General features: G+C 46.7%; 1 protein-coding gene across 1 annotated transcript in view; it reads right to left on the minus strand.

Annotated features, from left to right (window-relative positions):
• Positions 1–22,459, minus strand: part of LOC135376830 (methanethiol oxidase-like) — a gene marked incomplete at its 3' end in the record, with an annotated part of 63,504 nt that overhangs the window by 34,018 nt on the left and 7,027 nt on the right. The window lies entirely within an intron of this gene.

The following is a 22,459-nucleotide window of genomic DNA, read 5'->3' on the forward strand; positions in this document are numbered from 1 at the left end:
TGCATTTGTAACCTACAGTTGCCGCCGGCTACACGACATCGCCCTCTGCGCCCCACTACGCAAGAGAGCAACGCGTTCCAAACACTTTCCCTCTCTGCATCCACCGATACACAACGTGGGTGGGAGGGAGTCCGCCTGGCATCTGTAGTGTCAGGCCACACACCCGACACGAAACGCGAAGCGTTTATGTTCGCTCAGTGCACTCCAATACACATGTACCATTCACTCCGCACGCGTTTGCAAAAGTAACTGCCACGACACGCGAACGTCAGACTAAACATTGTCAGCTTCAAACCTTACAATGAGGATTTCGAAACCTATCCATCATCCTCAAAATCCATCGCACACACTTCAACTTCGAAACCATCACGCTGACATTGCCTTCAAAACCATCACGCTGACTTTAACTTGAAATCCTATCACATCACATCATAGCCCTTCATTGAACGTCATGTGATTCTCTATGAGGTGATGGTGAATCAGGTCTGTGAAGGCCAACCTGAATGAATTCGCCTCAAGCAGCACAATGTACTGCAAGTCAATGCAATAGGGGTGGACGGGTATGCGAAATACATTGAACAAATCTGTGAAACCAAAGAAGATTTGTAAGACTCTTACCGTCCACCCACATTGCACCCGACTTTCAGTACATTGTGTTGCTTGGAGCCGACCTATGCCCACGCCCCTGCTGATCCTTGCCTCCTCACTTTCTCTGTACCAAGAAAGGGTTCTGGAAACGGTCTCCCGTGAGAGATCAAAAGTTGTCCCTGCATCACGACGTGATACACGGGATGATAGCACTCTTTGAAGAATGGATTATTTCCATGTTCGCATCGCTCCTACCGGCGGAACGTCAAACGTAGTGTTTTGCCCCCAAATGAACATGGTGACGCTTTTCGGCATGGCATGTTGCGTGGGAAAGTAGCAAAAAGAGATCCCAATAAGAATGAGGAAACGGAAAGCGCACTGTAGTGGTTAGGAGCACCAAGCGTTGTCAAGTTATAACTGATACCATGAAACAGATTATCTTCCCCAAAACTAACATGCAAGCTGTCATCAGGTGGCTGCGCACGCGCATACTGGGAAATGGCTCATTAAGTCGCACAGCTTGAGGAGTGCAATTAAAAAGGAAAGAAATGCAAAGGAAGGGGCCATATAGACTTGCTTTCCAACTATAGTGATACGCGCAAAAAGAAGAAATGATGGCAGTTATAATAAAGTATGAGAGCGAACACAGAAAAATTACGATGTACACGTACTGCCATGACAAACTTTGCTCCCCGTAGCGGCCGTAGAATAGACGATTAGAGAAGTTGCGCGCGCCCATGGCAAGCAGAGACGACGACGACGACTAAAACTTCAAGAATAACGGCAGAGCCATACTTTATTGTGCACTTGCGCACTACCTAACAGACGCACAACGAGCGACAGATACCGCGTCCCGGAAAGATGGAAGAATAAGAAAAGACGATAAAACGTGCTCATGACGGAATTACATGTTGCCGTCGCGATGTGCCACCATGCGTTACCATTGCGAGTTGTCAGTGCTATGTGACATTGTGCTATTCATGTTACGTTGTTGACGTTATTACATATCACAATAGACCTACACGAGAAACATCAACATGACGTTGGTAGACGGTCTGAAACCGAACAAATCGGAAAGGGAGGGCTGTGTTTCACGAATGGGCACTTGTTCGCTGCTTCCTATTGAATGAAAAGTAGGACCGAAGGTCGCGTCCCTTTTAGGGGCCATCGTAATCTTGTTCACCCCCTAATTTTGAGCGTAGTACAACTCTACAAATTTGGTGGTGCTGTCGAACACTATGACGTCATTTGTTTACAAACCAGGGAGAGGTCTATATAAAATCGTCTATAGACCGTATGCAAAACCCAGCGCCCTCCCGTAGCACGCGCGGAAACCTACCCGTATTCCGTCATGTTTGAGGCGCCTTACCTGGCCCGACCCATCTACTATGTTATTTTCGTGGTGAGACCAGGGGTTCAAAAGGAAATGCACACCAGGTTTGGTTGCTTCAAATAGCTGTATTCCTTATTCCATTGAAATTACTGACTGCGGTCAATGTGATTTGGGGCAAGAAAGTTTCGTGAACCTATAGTGCAACGTTGCTTTGCTGTCCTATCCCAGGAAAAAAGTACAATTTAGTACAGCCCATTTGAGAATTAGTTAGTGCACTTTCTACAGCAGAAACGTTTGATACAAAATAAAAGCTTAGTACGATAGCGGTTCTTGCTCTGAGACCTGCTGTGATACTCACTGTTAAGCAATGGTTTGAAGTGTAATTTTTCTCAGCTCGGTGAACATGAGTTTTTGTTATTTGAGCAGCCCCCACGAATGTCTCGTTAGGTTACCGTATCTTACGGTGTATAACGTGCGCGTTGTACACCGGAAAAAATAACGCGCGTGTTCTACAATAAACAAAAAAGTGCTCTGAAGAGGCCCTGGGCGTTATCTAACGGTGCGCGTTATACACGGAAATATTTTCCTGCAGAGTTCCTTTTCAGGTCAGTGACGTACAAATTCTAGACACTTCCAGGGTGTGCTGTGGCTTTCTTCCATATCTCTTAGAGTCAGTTGACAAAACCGGCGAAAGGACAATGGACCTCATAAACGGTCAATAACCTTGAATTCATTTCAGAAGAATGGCGTGGTGGAGATGGGACGCGAAACGGAAAGCAGAGAGGACACTGAAGTATACTATGACAGCGACGCTGTTGCATCGGAGTTTAACGTATTTGACTAAATGCGCTTCAAATATAGCATATTCATATATGATACCCCGCGGTGTGTGTGTATACTAGTTACAGTACAGAAGCTTGTAGCACCATTGCGGTGCGCGTAATACCTGGAACATTTTTCAAATTCGGTCCGTCTTAGGGGTGTGCGTTATACACCGAAAAATACGGTACAGTGCATTCCATGTGATTGTTTACCAGACGATAGTCCGCCTCAGATATTCGCCTCAGACTGTACACTCGGATTGTCTGAATTGGTTAGTGTGAGGACACTTAATGCTCTACTAACAAGTCATATGATATATACTTTACAGTCACCTTCCACAGCTACCCAGAGTGAGAAATGGCTGCTAGCCACCACGAGAAAAGATAAGTTCAATGTTGACACAGTAAAGGTGCGTTCACGGCACTTCAAATAGACTGATTTTATCCCAAACGTACGTCAAGTGGAAGACGGATTCTCTACGAACTCCGTCAGTCTTCACGCTGGAGAAGCATAAGCCCGCGAGAAAACCACCTAAGGAACGCATAGCAGTGACGAAACACTACCGTTAGTACAAGATACTCTCGAGAAACTATCCACGGTTTTACGATAATTAACTATCGACAGTTGTAATCGTACTAGGGTCATTCCACGTCAAACTTCCCGGGGGAATCGCTCGACCCCCCCCCCCCTCCAGGGAAAATAGTGTGCACTCTTAAAAATGAACTTCACCGTATAGCACGCTCCTAGCCAACCATAATCTCGAATGATATCGTTATCTGCCCTAATTTGTTGAAAAGGGGAGGCGTACGCCTTTTTTGTGACACTTATGCTGTTCATAATTGTCAAAAAAAGCGTACGCCTCCCGTTTTCAACAAATCAGGGCAGATAACGATATCATTCGAGATGATGGTCGGCTATGAGTGTGCTATGCGGTGAAGTTCATTTTTAAGAGTGTGGACTCTTTATTACGTATATAACATCGTCTAGAAATCCTGGAGTCCATCCTTATGAAAATTATACTATAGTTTCTATACAGGACCAATAGAGAATCTATCTATCATGTCTAGTGCCAATCTTGCGCATAGAAAATAGATAGAAGCTGTATAGCCTTTTTAGCTGGTAAACTCTATACACTTTGTATATGGGACTCAAGAACTAGAATGTATAGAGTTTGTATAGAATCTGTATAGAGCTTATACTAGGCACGGAATTTCCTATTTACGGACATGTGGTACTTTTTTGCTGTACATTTGAAGAACAACTAATGCATACGATGTGTGCTTGTACGAACATGGATACAAATGCTAACAGAAATATTGTGATTTATCACCAGACCGCAAGTTTGCGAGTTTTGCATGTTTCTCTCCGGGGCATGCAGAGGTTCGAACGCAATATATTTGCATGTTTTGAGGCCATATGAATGCATTAGTGAAGGGTTTAAAATGCATGAAAAGTTTCGGACGTTAGTGCATGTTTCTAAGAATACTGCATGTTTGTGCATAAATGTGTTGTTCAACGGTGCGCGTCGGGCTGGCGCGACCTTCTCGGATGCCGGGCACGTGAAGACGCGCGGAAGGCTGCGTTCGCTACAGACGCATGCGAAACCAGCAGTGGAGCCGACTCAACGTATCTTGAGTACGTACTCAAAATACAGTATTTAAAATACTTTTTCCAGTACAGTGAACCCTCGTTAATATGACCACCACCGTTCCCGCAGATTTTAGTCATAAAGCGAATTGTCATACTAACGAGAAACGCACAATCCGCCGACCTCAGAGACCGCTTCGTTTCGGCCATCTTTAGGTGCACAACAGCAGCAGCACAGTGTGGCCTGGTCTCGTGGTCACTGCTGTTTTAAGCACTACAGTGCTTTGGCAGTCCGCAAAGTGCTATGAGTAATTCCGAGGTCAACAACATCAGGAGTCATCCAAAACCTTATCGCCCTACTTCAACACGTGTCACCCTCTGCCGGAGGCAGTGCCGGATTTACAGTGGTGGGGGCCCCGGGGCACAGTGCTGTGGGGGCTCTCTCGTGCATTCTATGTATTATTCTATGTATTCGTGTATTATATGTCTATAAATGACATCGTTTTGTTTCTAAAGGATGTCGGCCGTGTGGCACACTAGTCCGAGATTTTTCAGCAGCAAGGTTTTGTCATATTTTGAACATTTCGTAGACAAGTGAAATAAATATTCTATTCATGTCTATCCAATGTGTTATTCGGGGTCGATATGCGTGGACGGAGGACAGATTTTTACCAAGTTTCCGTTTCAGGGATGCGTTTCAGGCATGCAAAACGGATTTCCCTTGGACAAGACCTTTACTGGTGGGAGCCCCTCTGTGGTGGGGGCCCCGGGGCAAGTGCCCCGTCTGCCATCCCGTAAATCCGGCACTGGCCTGAAGTACGTGTGTAGCCTCTCCCTGGGGCTACTCTGCGGGTCATGTGACGTGGTTAGAATAACGAGAATATTGTTTGACCCTACTTGTGACAAAAGCTCAGTCATAGTCGGATAAGCGGATTGCCATACTCACGAGATGGATTTACATGGCGGCGGAACGGTTCCCAATAAAAACAGTCATAAAGTGAGTACGTCATATTATCGGGGGTCATATTAACGAGGGTTCACTGTATTTGCTACTCAGTACTCAAAATACTTTTCTTCCTAGTCAAGCCGTATCCAGCACACTTCCCCGTCGTGTCCAGATTTTCAGCTCAGTGGAACTTAACCCCCCTTTCTTAATTCTTTTTATTTCGAATTTTTTTCGCTTCTAACTTTTTTTCGCGAATTCCCCAATTTTGGGGAATTCGCGCATCTGGTCGTCTGGTACAACAGGCTGGTCCCACGCTTGTCCTTGCTTGTGAATAGCCCGACTCCTTCGTCAGAAAACGATTCCTATTCATATTGCCAGATGAATCCCCAGGGGATTAGGTACAAGAGAATTCCAGCATTTATCTTCTTGGTCACCAAAGCAATGTTGTTGAGAGGAACTTTTCAGCATACAAGCTTATGCTTACAGAGAGATGTCAAAGTTCCAGCCCCGAAAACTTGAAGCAGTAAAGAATGGAATAGAATACAAATAGAAAAAAAAATGGAAACGTAAGTCTCACTGGTGCGACCATATGTGGAGCAGTAATTCCTGGTTGGTATACAAGTAGTTGACGGTGGTGTAACATTCGTTCTTCTAGTCATTGTTGATGTTGTAAATGTAGAGTGTACCCTGAAGTTCTGTACAACACGCCCTTATGAAAATGGATTTTTCCTTTCTGCAGACTTCTTGTGGACTTCTTGTTTCCTGTCTTGACAGTGTGTTGATTTTGACTTCTTGTTGATCAAGTCAACAGGAATTGCTATTGACATCATTTTGACAATCTCTTGAACTACCTTATGTGTACCTTTTGTGGACAAGGTATATAGATGCTGTTGTTCACAGTTTGTGGACTTTCTATGCGCCTATGTAGCAAGTACTTTTTTTTCACTACATACATGAATTCCGTATTAATTACAGCATTATCAGACAGTAATGTCCACAGAAGTCGACCTCAAGGGGGTACCGAGCATCCCATAGGGGGGGGGGGGAGGGATATGTATATAGAGACATACTTGTGGCTCTATTCATTTGGAGACAAGCTGTATGGGTAATATCAGCAATTTCTGAGTGTGTTGCAAAAACCGTGTGGGGTGTACACCACTCCTGGGAGGTGGAGAGGTCCGTGCTATCTGCATTCTAAACAAAGCGGTATTTGGACCTGAACTTATACTTAAATGTAGTAGCTTGAACGCTACTTTGCCACCTTTTAGCTACATATTAAAACACTAAATACATTTTCGATGGCTTTGAGAAGACGGTTCCTCGTATTATTTATACTCCAGTTCAGTACACAATGTACTTCCAACTTATACGCGACCACATGAGGATGATGCGCATGCGACAGGTTTGCTGCACATTTTGATTCTGCACCTCCGTGCCTCGCCCTCGCCTCATCACGAAGGAGTCATCGCCATTAGCATCATCGTAATGTCGTTGGAACGGTTGCAAGATGTTTCGACCAGAGGAGGCACAGTAAGCGGGTTTCGCCGCCGCGAAAATAGTGTCGCCGCTGGCATTTCCCGCCAAATTCCGGCTATTTACTTTCCATTGGCTCCGTTCCCCCACGTGACCTTTCTCGATCATGATTGGCTGAGGCTCATTTAACCGGTGGATTCGCCCGCGTTCGTTTCTCCGAGGCGCCGACCCGTCTGACCGTTGTGTAGCTGGCGTCTACGTATGTGAGCAGACCGTGATTTCGTTTCGTGGATTTCGAAGATGTTCGAGCCATGGGCGAACGCCTGAATGAAAGGTAAGCAGACAAACGCATGATGCATGTCAGTGATCAGACGTTTAATATGTCGCCTAACTGTGTGCATGGAGGTACGCCTTGTCCCGTATTACATCACTTTCTGCCGGTTATCAGTCATGATCTGGTTGATGATTCTGCGTGGTGTTACTTGTTGCGTTTTGTTCCGCTATTTGAATGTGTCTGATGTTTAATACACTGGTGTGCATGAAAAGGAAAACAGCGTGCATCGCGTACGCAGGGCTCCTCGAATTTTGTCATTAGTCGGCATTAGGCGCATAACGATAGCATGTCTTACAGAGCCTATTCAGTCAATTAACGTTGCCTGTGCTCGGGTTTACCATATCATTAACAGGTTCCTTTTTTTTTTTTTTTTTCATTCAGACACCGACAGCTGTTCGTGACCCTGCGATCCGCGAGCATGTGGCCCCTGTCACCAGAAAATTCGAGAGTTGTGCTGGGATGAAACGGATGGCTTCTGCGACTCATCACGTGCTATATATGTGTATAATAATACTATCTACTTTCTCCAAACCGAATAGGTTCCCTTCAGAATTGTATAATATGATAGTGACGCTTTCTGATGCTCGGCACTATTTATTCTGCAGTATTCTGCAATAATCGTGTAGATTTACTTGCATTCAAATGTTGCTTCTTGTTTATATGTTTACCGTGTCAATAAATTTGTACATGTGAATTCCTTCGTCTTCTGGATTTTCATCTTATGCTTCTCAATAATATTAGCAGATGGCCTGGCGAAGCGCGGAACAGGGGGGGGGCGGGGGAGAGAATTCGAGTGAGAGGGTGTGGAGAGGGCACGCAGCGCACATGCGCAGTTCGATCAGCCAGCGCGCGCTTTTTGGGGCCGTTTTCCGGCTACATTGTCGTGATTCGTTACGGATGATCATGTGGTCAAGGGGAGCGGTGGTTTTCGCGGCGAAACTGTGGAAGCTACAGCTGCACTCCACTGGTTTCGACTGTCTCAGGCTCTCAGCGTTCGTACGTCAATTACAGAACAAAGGAGGATATGATTTTGCGTCATAAGAGGTAAGCTGTGTGATAGAAGTGTGTCATCAAGCTTCACTTATATTCATACGATGACTGTTGTGCTGTAGGTTTTTGTTGTTCGTTTCGAGAAGCGGCTGCTGGTCTTGCGTCCCGTCAGGTAAGTGTACAAGTATCAGTTCGTGGCCGGTGTTGGTTCTGTTAATTTCATTCTCGTTTTTGCGGGCTAAGAAAGAACAAAGGAGGATATCATTTTGCGTAGTAAGGGGTAAGCTGTGTGATAGAAGTGTGTGATCAAGCTTCACTTGTATTCATACCACGACTATTGTGCTGCAGGGTTTTGTATGTTTCGAGCGGCGGCTGCAGTTTTGCGTCCCGTCAGTTAAGTGTACAAGTATCAGTTCGTGGCCGGTGTTGATTGTGAACCAAATTTGTTGTTGCTATGACCATTTTATTCGGTTTACTCACTTGCGTTTGAACATTGCTAATTTGCGATTGAACGCCCTATTCAGACATATTTCTCTCCAGCGCTTCAGAGACGTCGCTTTCGCCGAAATTCAGTGAATTTTGAAGTCCACCCGTTATCCGTTATCGTGGGTCGCCAGAAGAACTCAGACTGCAACCGGTCATTGACTGTCTATTGTGCGACGCGACACCGTGTGGCATAAAGCATGTGTACGTGTGGAATACTTCGCTACTGTGTGCGAGGGATGTTTTGTATAATTGTGTCGACCCTGGATACCACTTTCAAGGTATGCATTTTCGGAATAAAATAGATACATATATAGTTTCGCAGTACTGAATTTGGTGTATTTTATGCGTGTTGCGATTGAGTGAAGTTTTTCATTTCATTTCATTTGTTTCTGTTTGTGTCAAACACAAAACAAGGTGGTACGCCAAAAAGCAGCAGAAGCCGCTTGACTAGGGCGGTACCACACTACATTTGGTGCAAACAACAGCGGAGTCAAACAAAAGAAAATAATACAGGCAAATATTTGAAAGGCATGATACAACATGCGCAGTAGAGATAACCGATACAAGGCTATCAATGAAATTCACTTAGAAAAAGGAAAAGGAATAATATTACACACATGCAGAACGACAAAATGCAAGTTTATCAATTCAGTTGACTTGAAAACATATTTCTCAGATTTCTTGAGGACATCTGTGAAACATCAATACTAGAATTCAAGAAGCTATTTAGAACAATGGTAGTTAAGGATTGTTTGGTGTAATTTGTTCTTATTGGCGGTACCTGCCACAGATGTGCTTGGAGTGTCTGCCGACTGGTAGTTCTGTCAAGGTTGCACAGCGACAACCATCTGCTATTGTTTAAGCGAAGGGCCCTAGGTACGACCTAACGAGAGTGTAATTAGAGAGGATGTCAATTTGCATAATCCTTAGCTTCTCAAATAGGGGCTCAGCGTGTGTGTAAACGGAGACACCTTCTATGATCCTAACGGCTCTCTTTTGTAATATGAGTATCTTTTTTAAGTTAACCAAACCAGTAGAACACCACACCAGGTTACAGTAACAGAGAACGGAGTGAATAAGTGACTGATATATCAAAAGTTTCACCTGTACAGGGAAAAGAAGTCGATTCCTAGACAAGATACCGCAAACTTTTGAAATTTTGCTACAAACTAAGTCAACCTGTTTAGTCCAGGATAGGTCAGCAGAGAAAACAACACCCAAGACTTTTACGGAATCCACAACATCTATTTGCTGATTTCCCAGTACTACATCTACCGTGCAGTGCATGGGTTTGTTTTTTGCTTTATATAATACCGCTTTTGATTTATCAGTATTTATTAGAAGACGGTTGTTTACTGCCCACTCATTTATAGCACAGAGAGCAACATTTGCACTATCCACTACCGTAGCTAAATTCGTCCCTGAAAAATATATCGTTGTATCATCGGCGTAGATGTAGAAATCTCCGACCTCAGTGGCATTTACGATATCATTAATATATATATTAAATAGCAGCGATCCTAGGATGCTGCCCTGTGGGACACCTGACGCTACTTTACGGGCGGTAGAAGAGTGGTTGCCCATCGAAACATACTGAGTGCGATTTGACAAGTATGACGATAACAAAGAAAGAACGACACCGCGAATTCCATAGTATTGTAGTTTTAGCAACAATAAAGAATGGTCAATAAAATCAAAAGCTTTGGAAAAATCTAAATAAACCCCTAGTGTATACAACCCTTCTTCAAAGTTATGAATTAATAGCTCTTTTTGGGCAAGCAAGGCAAGTTCCGTAGAGCAGAACTTCCTGAAACCAAATTGATGATCATTGATAACAGAATGCTTCGTGAAAAACTTTTCGAGGCGACTATGCAACAATGCTTCGAGGCCTTTTGAAAAAACTGGTAAAATCGAGTGACGAAAAGTGAGTGAGGAAATTCAACTTCGCTTAAGTCACAGAAAGTCCACAAAAAGTCTTCACATCATACGGGTATGGTGTTAATCGGGCTTCAGTAAATCATGTATCTTCCTCGATTAAGAAGCATATACCAAGTGCCTCACGTAACGGTCGCCGAGCCTTTTAAAAAAGGACGGAGGTAGTTTCGTGGGTAACGCCGACTCATTGACAGCTGAGTCACAACAAAGCCAACAGAGAAATTGAGATCACATATAACAAGACTTACACATGAAGGTCACAGGAAATTTGTGTAAAGTATATGGAGAGTCTACAGAAGGACCTGTTACCTTCCTGTGAATAATTGTCAACAAGACTTAAAGTTCCATAAGTCAACATAAAATCAATATGTGAGGTAAACACAAGGCTAATAGAAAGTCTACTGAATGTCTGTGCTCTCTGTTGACTAACTTCTGTAGAATGGAAACAAAAGGTCAACAGCCATTTTTGTAAGGGCGCATGAAAATAAACCATGCGCACATTGCATATGTCTGCACTTTTTGCCGCATTTGCTGCATGTTTAATGATTGCTTTGCCACTTTAGCTGGATGTTGTATGCATGTTTCGTCGTTTTTTGCTGCATGTTTAGTCGCATGTTTTCCCATTTTTTGCTGCATGATTGCATGCATCTTTAGTGGGTTTTTAGTGCATATAATTCCGCGGTCTGTTTATCTCTTCAGGGAATGCGAACATTTACTGTTTACTTTTTAATGTTGCACTTCACACACTGCTGCTTCTACACTGTCAGAAGAAAATGTATAAAAGGTATATTGCCACGAATCATCATCGCGAAACTTCCAGGGCAGGCACGAAACGGTACATCTCATCCCGGCGCATGCTGAAGAAGCAAGAAGCTTCCAGACACATCGCCTGCTCTCTGGCAAACGCACGTGCTGTTTCTAGACTTTTCGGCCCCATGCTGAAATGCTTGTGCGCTCCAAGCTGGAGCATTCATTCTTTGGACTCAGTTGTGTTCAGAGAGCTATCACTCTTGTGTTTTGCTACCAAGTAGTGTAATAAATCGTTCGCCGTTTATTCGACGACCCGCCGACCCATTTCGCTTCATGACATTTCTGGTGGAGGTGCGGGGCATCCCCTGTCCAACGGCCTGGAAGACCAACTGCGACAAAGTAGAAGACAGCTTGGTCTGCCTGCAGAATTCGGTCAATTAGAACCCCCTAAACGCAAGAAGAAGATGACTGCGGAGACCAGTACCCAAGTGGCGCAACCTGTTGCCACGCCCATAGCCCATGCACGGTCGCCGAAGACATTCAGCGGGGAGTATTACGACGACGCGGACGATTGGGTCGACCACTACGAGCGGATCGCCAAGTTCGACAACTGGAGTGACGACCAGAAGCTCGTCAACGTCTATTTGTCCCTGGAAGGCACCGCGAAGACATGGTTCGAGAACCGCGAGACTTCGCTCACGTCCTGGGACGTCTTCAAAAGCAAACTCCGCGAGGCGTTCGCTTTTCAACAACGAGCTGAACGCGCTGAACATCTGCTCCAGAGACGGATCCAGCTGCCAAACGAAAGCGTTACAGGCTTCGTAGAAGATGTGTTGCGGCTCTTCCGGTGAGCTGACCCCAAAGCATCCGAGGAGAAGAAGGTTCAGCGAAATCATGAGGGGCGTAAAAGAAGAAATTTTTCGCGCCCTGTCCCGGGATCCACCCGCCACGACCGACGCTTTTCTTGACGAAGCAGTCCGCATTGAGAGGACCCTGCTCTCTCGCGCTACCGTCAAACCAACCACACCAGGGCTACGAGGCTTTCTCCACGACCGCTGGCCTCGACGTCGGATCGCTCAGAGAGCTGATTCGAGAGGTGGTACGCGAAGAAGTACGAGCTCTCCTCTGTCCTGAGAAGGCTCAAGACCCTTTGTCTTCGATCGGTGCGATCATCAAGGACGAGGTTCAGCAGGCAATCCAGACATCCACAACCGCCAACCCCGACGCCGAAGTACCGAGACCAACCTACGCCGCCGCTCTGAGACAAGTGCCACCTACTCGTCCGTCGTACTACGGAAACCGTTGGACGCCTCCTCGGCCTGTCCAACCTACTCCGAGCGTCCCGCCACACTCTCAGCCGTTTCGCAAAACAGACGTTTGGCGAACTCCCGACCTCAGACCGCTCTGCTACCACTGCGGAGAGGCCAACCACGTCTATCGCCGATGTCCCTACCGACGCCTTGGCCTTCCCCGGTTTTCACCCGACGCCCCCCGCCCCCAGCGCGGCAGTCGCCCCGCCGCAATTGAAGACTATCTACGGCAGCAGAATGCTTCTGCTGGCTCGCGACGCGACCTCGTCCCCGAGCGTCCCCCACCGCAGCAGGTCGCTAGGAAGAGGACGTTCACCGTCACCGGCAAGACGACCTGTGTGGCGCAGCCCTAACCGGGAAAACTGAAGACTGCAGCTCCGGGACGTGAAGCTGCAGATCGACGACAAGTTACAAGTCCTCCAACTCGACGAACAGCAACGCAGCACCAACACGACGCTCGAATAATTACCAATCACCTGAAAATACTCATCGACGGCCATGAGATGATTGCGTTAATCGATACCGGAGCCGACGACTCTGTTATAAGTGGTAGGTTGGCTAAGAAGCTTCGCAAGGTGCAAACGAAGTGGGATGAGCCTGACATCGGCACTGCTGGTGGACACGTCGTAACACCGACTGGCCGATGCACGGCAGTCATACAAGTGCGTGACATCCAGTACGTCGTCAGCTTTGCCGTCTTGCCGAACTGCCCACGGGATGTAATACTCGGAATGGACTTTCTAGTTGAAAACGAAGCAATCATCGACTTCACAAATTGAGTTATCTCTTTTAAAACGCCGGAAACAGCAGAAGACAAGTGGTGGGCACTAATAACCCGGAGAAACGCGCAAACACGAACGTAACCGCTGTGACGACTCAGCACGTCAACCTGCCTCCCTTGTCGTCAGTCCTTGTGACCGCTACGTGCGACAGAGCACCGACTGGCTGTTTGTTGGCTGAAAGCAACACGCAACATCTCATCGAACGAGGAATTGGGATAGCAAGAGGAATTGTGCCCGTAACAAACGGAATATTCGAACTCCTGGTCACAAATTTTCGCCCGGAGCCACAACACCTGGCGAACGGCACGAAGATAGCCGTCATCGTAGACCAATACTCCACCACGGATGTTTGCCTGATAAACACTGCTCGCATCGCGGTCACCACGGAACACGAGGCCGGACATTTCGACGTAAACCCTCAACTCAATACAACTCAAAAGCAAACCCTTCTCCAGATGCTCAACGATTTCAGTGACTGCTTCGCTGCATCGTCGAAAATAAGACAAACGCCCATTGCGAAGCACCGCATCATCGTCGACTAAAAGGCCCGTCCAATTCACCGCATGCCGTACCGGGTCTCCTGCAAAGAGCGAGAAACGATCCGAACGCAAGTAGAAGATATACTAAGAGATGACATTATCCAGCCGTCGACCAGTCCGTGGGCATCGCCGGTGGTACTAGTGAAGAAGAAGGACGGAACACTCAGGTTCTGCGTCGACTACCGGAAACTCAATGAGATAACGAAGAAGGACGTCTACCCGTTATCGCGCATAGACGACACGCTGGATTGCCTTCAAAACGCAAAATTTTTCTTTCTAATGGACCTCAAGACAGGGTACTGGCAAATTGAAGTCGACGAACGGGACCGTGAGAAGACTGCCTTCGTCACTCCGGATGGACTTTTCGAATTCAAGGTTATGCCTTTCGGGCTTTGCACGGCACCAGCGACGTTCCAGCGTGTTATGGATACAGTTTTCGCCGGGTTGAAGTGCAAACCTGCCTGGTATACCTCGACGATGTTGTCATCTTCGCAAGAACATTCGAAGGACATGTCGAACGGCTAAAGCAAGTCCTCGAGGCTATCAGAACTGCAGGGCTGACGTTGAAGCCTCAGAAGTGTCGATTCGGCTACGAGGAACTCAGATTTCTCGGCCATCTCGTGAGCAGCGACGGCGTACGCCCCGACCCCGAGAAGACGGTGGCCATCGCAAATAACCCTGTTCCTCCTAACGTGAAAGACGTTCGAAGCATTCTTGGCCTTTGCGCCTACTACCGACGGTTCATTCCGAACTTTTCAAGAATTGCGTCACCCCTGAATGCCCTCACGAGGTACGGATCCTCGTTTATCTGGAGTGAAGCCCAGCAACAGGCATTTGATGAATTGAAGACGCGTCTACAGACCGCACCCGTGCTTGCCCACTTCGATCCAAACGCCGAAACAGAAATACACACCGACGCAAGCAACGATGATCTAGGAGCCGTGCTCGTCCAACTTCACGACGGCGTCGAACGTGTCATCGCTTACGCAAGCAGAACGCTAACCAAGGCAGAAAAGAACTATTCGACGACCGAAAAAGAGTGTCTTGCACTCATATGGGCCATCACAAAGTTGCGTCCCTACCTGTACGGACGGCCGTTCGAGGTGGTAACAGACCACCATTCTCTGTGCTGGCTGGCTGGTTTAAGGGACCCCTCAGGACGCCTAGCGAGATTACAGGAGTATGACGTAACTGTCACTTACAAGTCAGGAAGAAAACACAACGACGCCGTCTGCCTGTCCCAAGCACCACTCCAGCGACAGGACAACAGCCTCGAGGACGACGACGCCTTCCTCGGTCTAATGAACGCGACTACCATGTCTACCAAGCAGTACAACGACCCCGAATTGAAGACATTCGTCGACTATCTGCAGGGCCGCGCCGACAACGTTCCTCCCATCTTCACAAGATCACTCCCAAGTTTTTCCCTACGTAATGGTGTCCTCTACAAAGAAAACCACGCACCACAGGCGCTACGTGGCTTCTCGTTGTGCCTGGGGACCCCCCCCCCCCCCCAATGCGCACCGAGATTCTTGAATCCTGCCACGACGAACCGTCATCAGGTCATTTGTGATACAGCCGGACACCGGCCCGTATAAGGGAAAAGTACTACTGGCTAAAACTGGCCAAGACCGTACACCACTACGTAAGGACGTGCCGGGAATGCCAACGACGAAAAACGCCGCCGGTACGACCTTCTGGGTATCTTCATCCAATCGCACCGCCGTCAGCGCCGTTCGAGCAGATTGGGATGGATCTACTCGGGCCCTTCCCACGTTCGTCTTCCGGAAATCGTTGGATAATCGTCGCCACCGACTACCTGACACGCTATGCTGAGACTAAGGCACTTCCACAGGGCACAGCAACAGAAGTAGCCAAGTTCTTCATCGAGAACATCGTACTACGGCACGGAGCTCCGACCGCCTTAATCACCGATAGGGGAACGGCATTTACAAGCAGGCTAACACAAGAAATCCTTTGACTCAGCCACACCGCTCACCGGAGGACAACGGCGTACCATCCGCAGACGAACGGTCTCACTGAACGCCTAAACAAAACCCTTGCCGACATGATTTGGATGTACGTCGACGTCGAGCACAAGACATGGGACGAAGTACTGCCTTACGTCACGTTCGCCTATAACACGGCTGTCCAGGAAACAACGGGATTCACACCGTTCCGCCTTGCACACGGCCATGACGCATCTACTATGCTGGACGCGATGCTGCCCCACGAACCCAGTGATGTGGAAAACAACGCTCTGGACTTCGCACAGCGAGCAGAAGAAGCCCGCCAGCTGGCCAGACTACGCATTGGTCAACAACAACGCGTCGATGAAAGAAGGTACAATTTGTGCCGACGAGACGTAAGCTTCAATCCAGGCGACTTGGTATGGGTTTGGACGCCGATTCGATGACGAGGCCTGAGCGAGAAGCTACTGAAGCGGTACTTCGGTCCCTACAAAGTACTTCGACGCATTGGAGACCTGGATTACGAAGTGGTACCTGAGGGCAGCGTTCCCTCTCGACGACCCCGAGGACTGAAATAGTTCACGTCGTTCGACCCAAGCCGTACTACAGCAGGTAGCGCTGAAGACTGGCTGGAAGGAGACAACATGACAAAACAAAAACAAAAAAAAGGAGAAGAAACGGCATCGAGACGATGCCACGTCTACGGAGGGGGCAATGCCAGAAATCATCATCGCGAAACTTCTAGGGCAGGCACGAAACGGTACATCTCATCCCGGCGCATGCTGAAGAAGCAAGAAGCTTCCAGACACATCGCCTGCTCTCTGGCAAACGCACGTGCTGTTTCTAGACTTTTCGGCGCCACGCTGAAATGCTTGTGCGCTCCAAGCTGGAGCATTCATTCTTTTGACTCAGTTGTGTTCAGAGAGCTACACTCTTGTGTTTTGCTACCAAATAGTCTAATAAACCGTTCGCTGTTTATTCGACGACTCGCCGACCCATTTCGCTTCGTGACAATATGTATAAAAGAAAGGTAAACCAGGGCTGAAGTACCGTTTCTGTACCTATTTCAACTGTCTATACCCCGTTTAAACCAAGTGCAAGGCACTGATCGCGGAAGCTAATCGTATAATACGGGGCTCCATGCATGCGCAACATGCAGCAGCACATTAATTTGGTGTGGATATCGTGCTGGTTTGGTTCCTGAGTAATTTAAATAATCAACACAGCCCTTAATACAGTAATATATTAACCAGTTGGGGCAAATATTTTAGTGGCTGTTATTCGCTACCGAAATAGCAATCTGTGCGTGCTCTCCTCACCCGTGAGGTTGCATCTCAAGCGAAGGCGGCTCCACATGTGGCCAAGCTGTTTCGTTGTGTGCTGTACCAGTATTTGTTCCTCTGCGAACACGTCACAGGTGTTTCCCTACCGTCTGTATTTATTGTATTTTATTTTTGCTGTTCTTTTTCTTTTTGCGCGGTTTGGAGTGGCAAAGCACCGCTCTGCTGTCGCGGCGAAGTAAATGGAATGTTCCTGGTTTTGCAAGTACAAAAGAAGGTTATCGAGATAGCTACTGCATCGGCTAGGTGCAAACCATGCGTCGCCTACGAGTTATCTAAGCTGTACGCTGTACCGAAAATGAAAGGCGATTCTACTCATTGTTTACGACGTATCCTATTCTCCTGTATACAGTCCCCATAGTAACTGGCCTTCAAATATTCATTGGAAATGGATTACGATTAGATAAAGGCTGTATAGAATTCCTATAGCTTCTGTATGTGCCCTATCTAGATTTTACTATACAATTACTATAGAATTTGGAAACTTCTTTATATATATATATAAGGGCAATTATTAATCCTCTCCAGCTAACAGCCCTCTCAAGTTCCGCTAAATGGCGCAAAACGTATCTTCCTTTTCTTAATGGAGTTTCCACTAAACTCAAAAGCGTTACGTAAATTGTGAACTCTGTGCAAAGAACAGGTTCATACAACCACGCAAATTGGCATTGCTTATAATTATGATAGTTTGTCTGAGACGCGAATACGACGAAAAAACGTGATACTACTTTGGAGTGCTGAGAGTGTCCTTAGCCTGCATGTCATGAAACAAAAAATGACATGGCAGCCAATACATCTGCCAAGCAACATACGAAAAATTTGTCCTAGTGTCAAAAATTTGTGTCCTAGTTGTAACGGATTCAGAGTAAAAAGATGAAGAAAACGTCAATTTTGCGAAAAATGCCTACGTTCACGTCAAAAATACGCGCTGTGGAAGCCCAGACAGAAAATTTGCGACAGTGCAGACGGTTAGTACAATACTTGTCAAACATATGGAAAAATCGCTAGGATTATATTTTTAAACGCGAGAAAATTTTTACATTGCACACATTGCGCGTGCTCAGGGTCCCGTGCTGTGACCCTTGCGTTCGCTCACATGTTCTATTTATATTGCACTTAAGAGCCCAAAATGTGATCAGTTACAGATTTACAGCATTTCTACAAATTTGCTAGACATGCCGCAATACAGTATACAAACTTGTCTTGCCTAGGTTGTATGAACCTGTTCTTTGCAGAGAGTTCAAAGCTTACAGAACGCTTATGAGTTTCGGTGAAGCTTCACAAAGTACTGTACGCAAAATAGCGTTTGCGGTCATGAGAGGGCTGCAAAGTCGAGACAGTTAATAATCCGCCTTTTCAGAAGAGCGGCAAACCCACAAAATACCTCGCGGCAAACCCGCAAACCCTTTCCACCGCGCGGCAAACCCGCAAAATAAAGTGCATGGTAGGCATGAGTGTAACGCGTGAGCATGTTCTCCTCGTATCCACGATGGACATCGAAGGCTATTTTGGTCCTGACATCAGGACCACTGAAACCCAGGATGCAACATCGCCTACTTAGGGCACTCATTCTATCATCATAAGCTCTAGGAAGCTCGTGAGCAGTTTTCTGTGCCGCAGCAGCGAGCAAATAGCTGACTTCTTGCGTGCGCCGGATCTGCTACGTTCACGGCAAGCCAAGAAGCGATTTCCTCTTACGAAAGGAGGAATACAGCTGCAACATTGATGTCAGCGAGTTGCGAAATAACAGTTTTGTGCGACTTCGTAAAGCGCGCCACTTTTTATGCCTGCCACCGCTGAGGAAATGTAGTTTCCAAAGATGTGAAGCAATGGCGTCGACGGTGCACGACGATTTTTACGGTGCTGCGCTGCTTGGATATGCAATTATCTATACGGTTTATCAGCGTTGGGTGACAAGGAACGTTGTTCGACCGTCTGCAGTTTTACGTGATTGTTGCTGTGCCGGGCAGTTTTCAAAGGAAAAAGGGACGGAGCAGCAGGTAAACAAAAGTGCGTATGTTCCGTGTCAGTGGGCGGGAAAATGTTATTTTGTCCATTTTCACGTGATGCCGTCTGATATATCATATCCGTACCAGTCTCATAAGTATCGTATCAGTCCGTATCGCCTTTGTGCTGCTGAATGAATGCGAGTGAGTAAGGTACGGCTGCTTGCTTTCAGGAGGAGACTGAATAAAACACGGGTGACCAGCGATTCAATCCATCTCTCAATATGTGTGTGCGCTCTGTTTGCTGCCACAGTGTCGCTCCAACGAAGAAACGCGACACCACGGTGCTCCGTAAACTTTTGTTCCAAGTTTTACCACAGCGGTTGAACAAGACCTGTTGAAAAAGCTTTTTCACGCGTAAAAATTGTGTTCTAGACTGCGGAACAAAAATGTGCAACAAAGAGTTGCGGCCAAAGTTGAGGACAAATGTCGTGGGTCTAGAACGCCAAGTCCGCGCCCAAAGGCCCGCGTTTGCGTACGCTGACGAGGTCTCCGGCATAATACTCCGCGAGCGTTCCCTAGAACTAGTGTTGAAAGCATTTCAAGACTACGGCACAGTTTCTGGGGCAAGATTGAACAGATTCAAAAGTGTCGCTCTTTTTTTAAGTGTTCAGCCATGCAACCTGTGCTGCACCGCTTCAAGTCCCTGTACGACCCCAGGTTGAAATCCTAGGAGTAGTTTTTGACAGTGCCGGGGTCTCAGCTGTCAGCTGGCATCGAGTATTCAGCCGCTGTAGTGCCGTGTGCTGCGGGAGCTTAAATTCGTTGATATGCCGATAACTTTTCGGACCCGTCTGCTAGCAGCATGGTATCACAGTCGCTTGTGTTTTTTAGCGTCTGTTTCATCCCCACCAGCGGTAATACAAGCCGCTATCACAAGACAAGTGTTCCGCCGCTTTCTGTGGGGCGGATCCGTTGAATGGGTCTGTAGGACTCAAGTACACGGAAGCCGTGGTCTGGGTGGGTTGGGAGTACCAGCTGTACCGGAAAAGTGTTTGGCGCTTCAATTCCGTATTCTCTTTGAAGCGCTCCGTGTATTGGAGCACCCGGCCTGAGCGTTAGTACAGTATTTTTTATGATACGCCCCCAGGTGGTTCCTAGAGAGTCCCGAGCTTCGCCGCACGGTGGAAATACTCCCTGCTTATTTTAGTCCTGGTGTTGATGTGCGGCGCGCGCGGTATGCCTAGGTAAAGACATTTTCTTGAGGAGTGTCTGATTTCTACGCCGCCTTCAGGGAAATGCGACCGGGTCCAGCAAGGCCAGCAGTGCCAACGAAGTTCGCCTGGCGGCATATCATTGCAGGCTGGCTTGATGCACGGCGTGCTAGTCTCCAGTGGAAGCTGGACCATGGTGTCCTCCCACTCCGTGAATGTTTGCATTGTTTTCGGATATGTCGTACGGACGGTTGTCCGTCTTGTGGCATGTCTGAGGCTGCAGAACATTGTTTTTTGCGATGCCATATTCCACTTTTACAGTGGAGTGGAGTGGCGCAAATATTTGGGCTCCCAGCAGTTGAGTTGGTGGTGTTGAGTTGATTGGGCTACCGTAAGGTACCTGGAGCCGTTGCCGGTCGTACGAGCACAGCGGAAGCAGTTAGCGTTGCTGGTCTCGGAAATCAACTTTACAACACCTCAACAAGGAATACAAGGAACACAAGGAGTACAACAAGGAATACAGGTATTTGAAGCACTCTTTCCTTACTTGCATTGGCTTTGGAACCCCATGATGCAGTCTCAATGGCAACGTGACAGCACCACCCACTCTCTGCTTTATTCCGTTGACCCCACACTGTCCATTACCCTCCCCCGCCGAATGCCGCGTTCCTTTACAGTCTTCCACCGCATGAGACATGGCTTTTACACCGGGTAAGTACTTTCCTTGTTGACATTAATATTTGCACCAGGTCACAACATTGTTGATTGATGGAAATGTAAATAAATATATTTATTTGCTTGCCAAACAATGCACAAATGTCTTCTTTTCTAGTAAGATATTCCCTATTCACCAGACATAAATGTGGAAAAGTTAAAGGGCACAATGATTGTAGAGTCTAGCGTTGCTTTTTGCGAATTCACATATATTCACTGTTATTCGTGTGCACATGTAGGAATAGGAAGGTAGAGCATGCGCATAAAAAATTTCGTATGCAGCCACACATATGGTTCAGAACATTAATTAGATGATGTCCAAGCATATATAATTGTGCTTCATGTGCAATGGGTATGCTACCGGATTGCTTCCATGAAGCCCTTTTATTTATCTTTTATAAATTCTTTTTATAAACGTTATTTCTTATTTTATATAAATTTCATATTACATATTGTATCCTTATATTTTTATAGATTTTATAAATTAAAAACTCAAGTTACACGGCCCCTGTAAGAGTGCCCTTTGCAAATGGTTTGGTAACGTGTCTCTAACTGTAAAGGTAAGAGGCAGTCCAGAATGCTGCAGACAAGGTTGCAGCTTACATATTGCTTATCATGGCCTACATACAAAGTGATTTGTACAATAATTCCTGAGGACGGAATTAATTCCGAGGCTGGCCAGTGATGTCACCCAGGACGACAAGTCACATAATTGCCTCTAACACTTTTACACCCCATGGGCTGAGTTGTGAATTGAAAGAGCACTCTACAGAAGGATAAGGTGCACCTGATTTCTAGGATCTATGCTATGCCCTAACTCTTCAGACACCACATTTCTAAAAACACCGTTTCTAAGTGGCAATATGCGCTCTGGTACTTCTTTTGCGTCTGCATAGTGTGCAACCACATGGCTACTGGAGCTTTCGTGTGCATGTTTTTGTGCGACGGTGCTCAAAACACACAAACAATATCCAGATGTTAGACATAAAGTGCAGTAGTTTGTAGCGTGCCACACAACGCAGCGTGACATGGGAGTGTGTGATTCAAAGAAAGCTTCTGGAAAATGCAGAGAATCCCACAAAAAGTTTAAAATGTGATTTGTATTTCGTTTTACGTCTCTCGTCGTTACATACCATCGTCGACGCTGTTCCACATTGATAAATTGTACGTAAAACTTGTCCCATAGCAGTATGCGGTTTCTCAAATACATAGCACATTTTTTTCCTGCAGGAATAAAACGCTGTCGGCATTTTCTTGCTAACACGGCTGTCGAAACGTCAGTCTCTACAATGGGCAAGTGCCGTAAAGGGGCTAACGCAGACGCGACTTGATACAAATTGTACGTGCTCACAAAACACAAACGACGAATTTCAGTCACAACGTCGCACAGTGGTTGGTTC

This window comes from Ornithodoros turicata, unplaced genomic scaffold (assembly GCF_037126465.1).
Source record: "Ornithodoros turicata isolate Travis unplaced genomic scaffold, ASM3712646v1 ctg00001327.1, whole genome shotgun sequence".
In the NCBI taxonomy this organism is placed as follows: Eukaryota; Metazoa; Arthropoda; class Arachnida; order Ixodida; family Argasidae; genus Ornithodoros; species Ornithodoros turicata.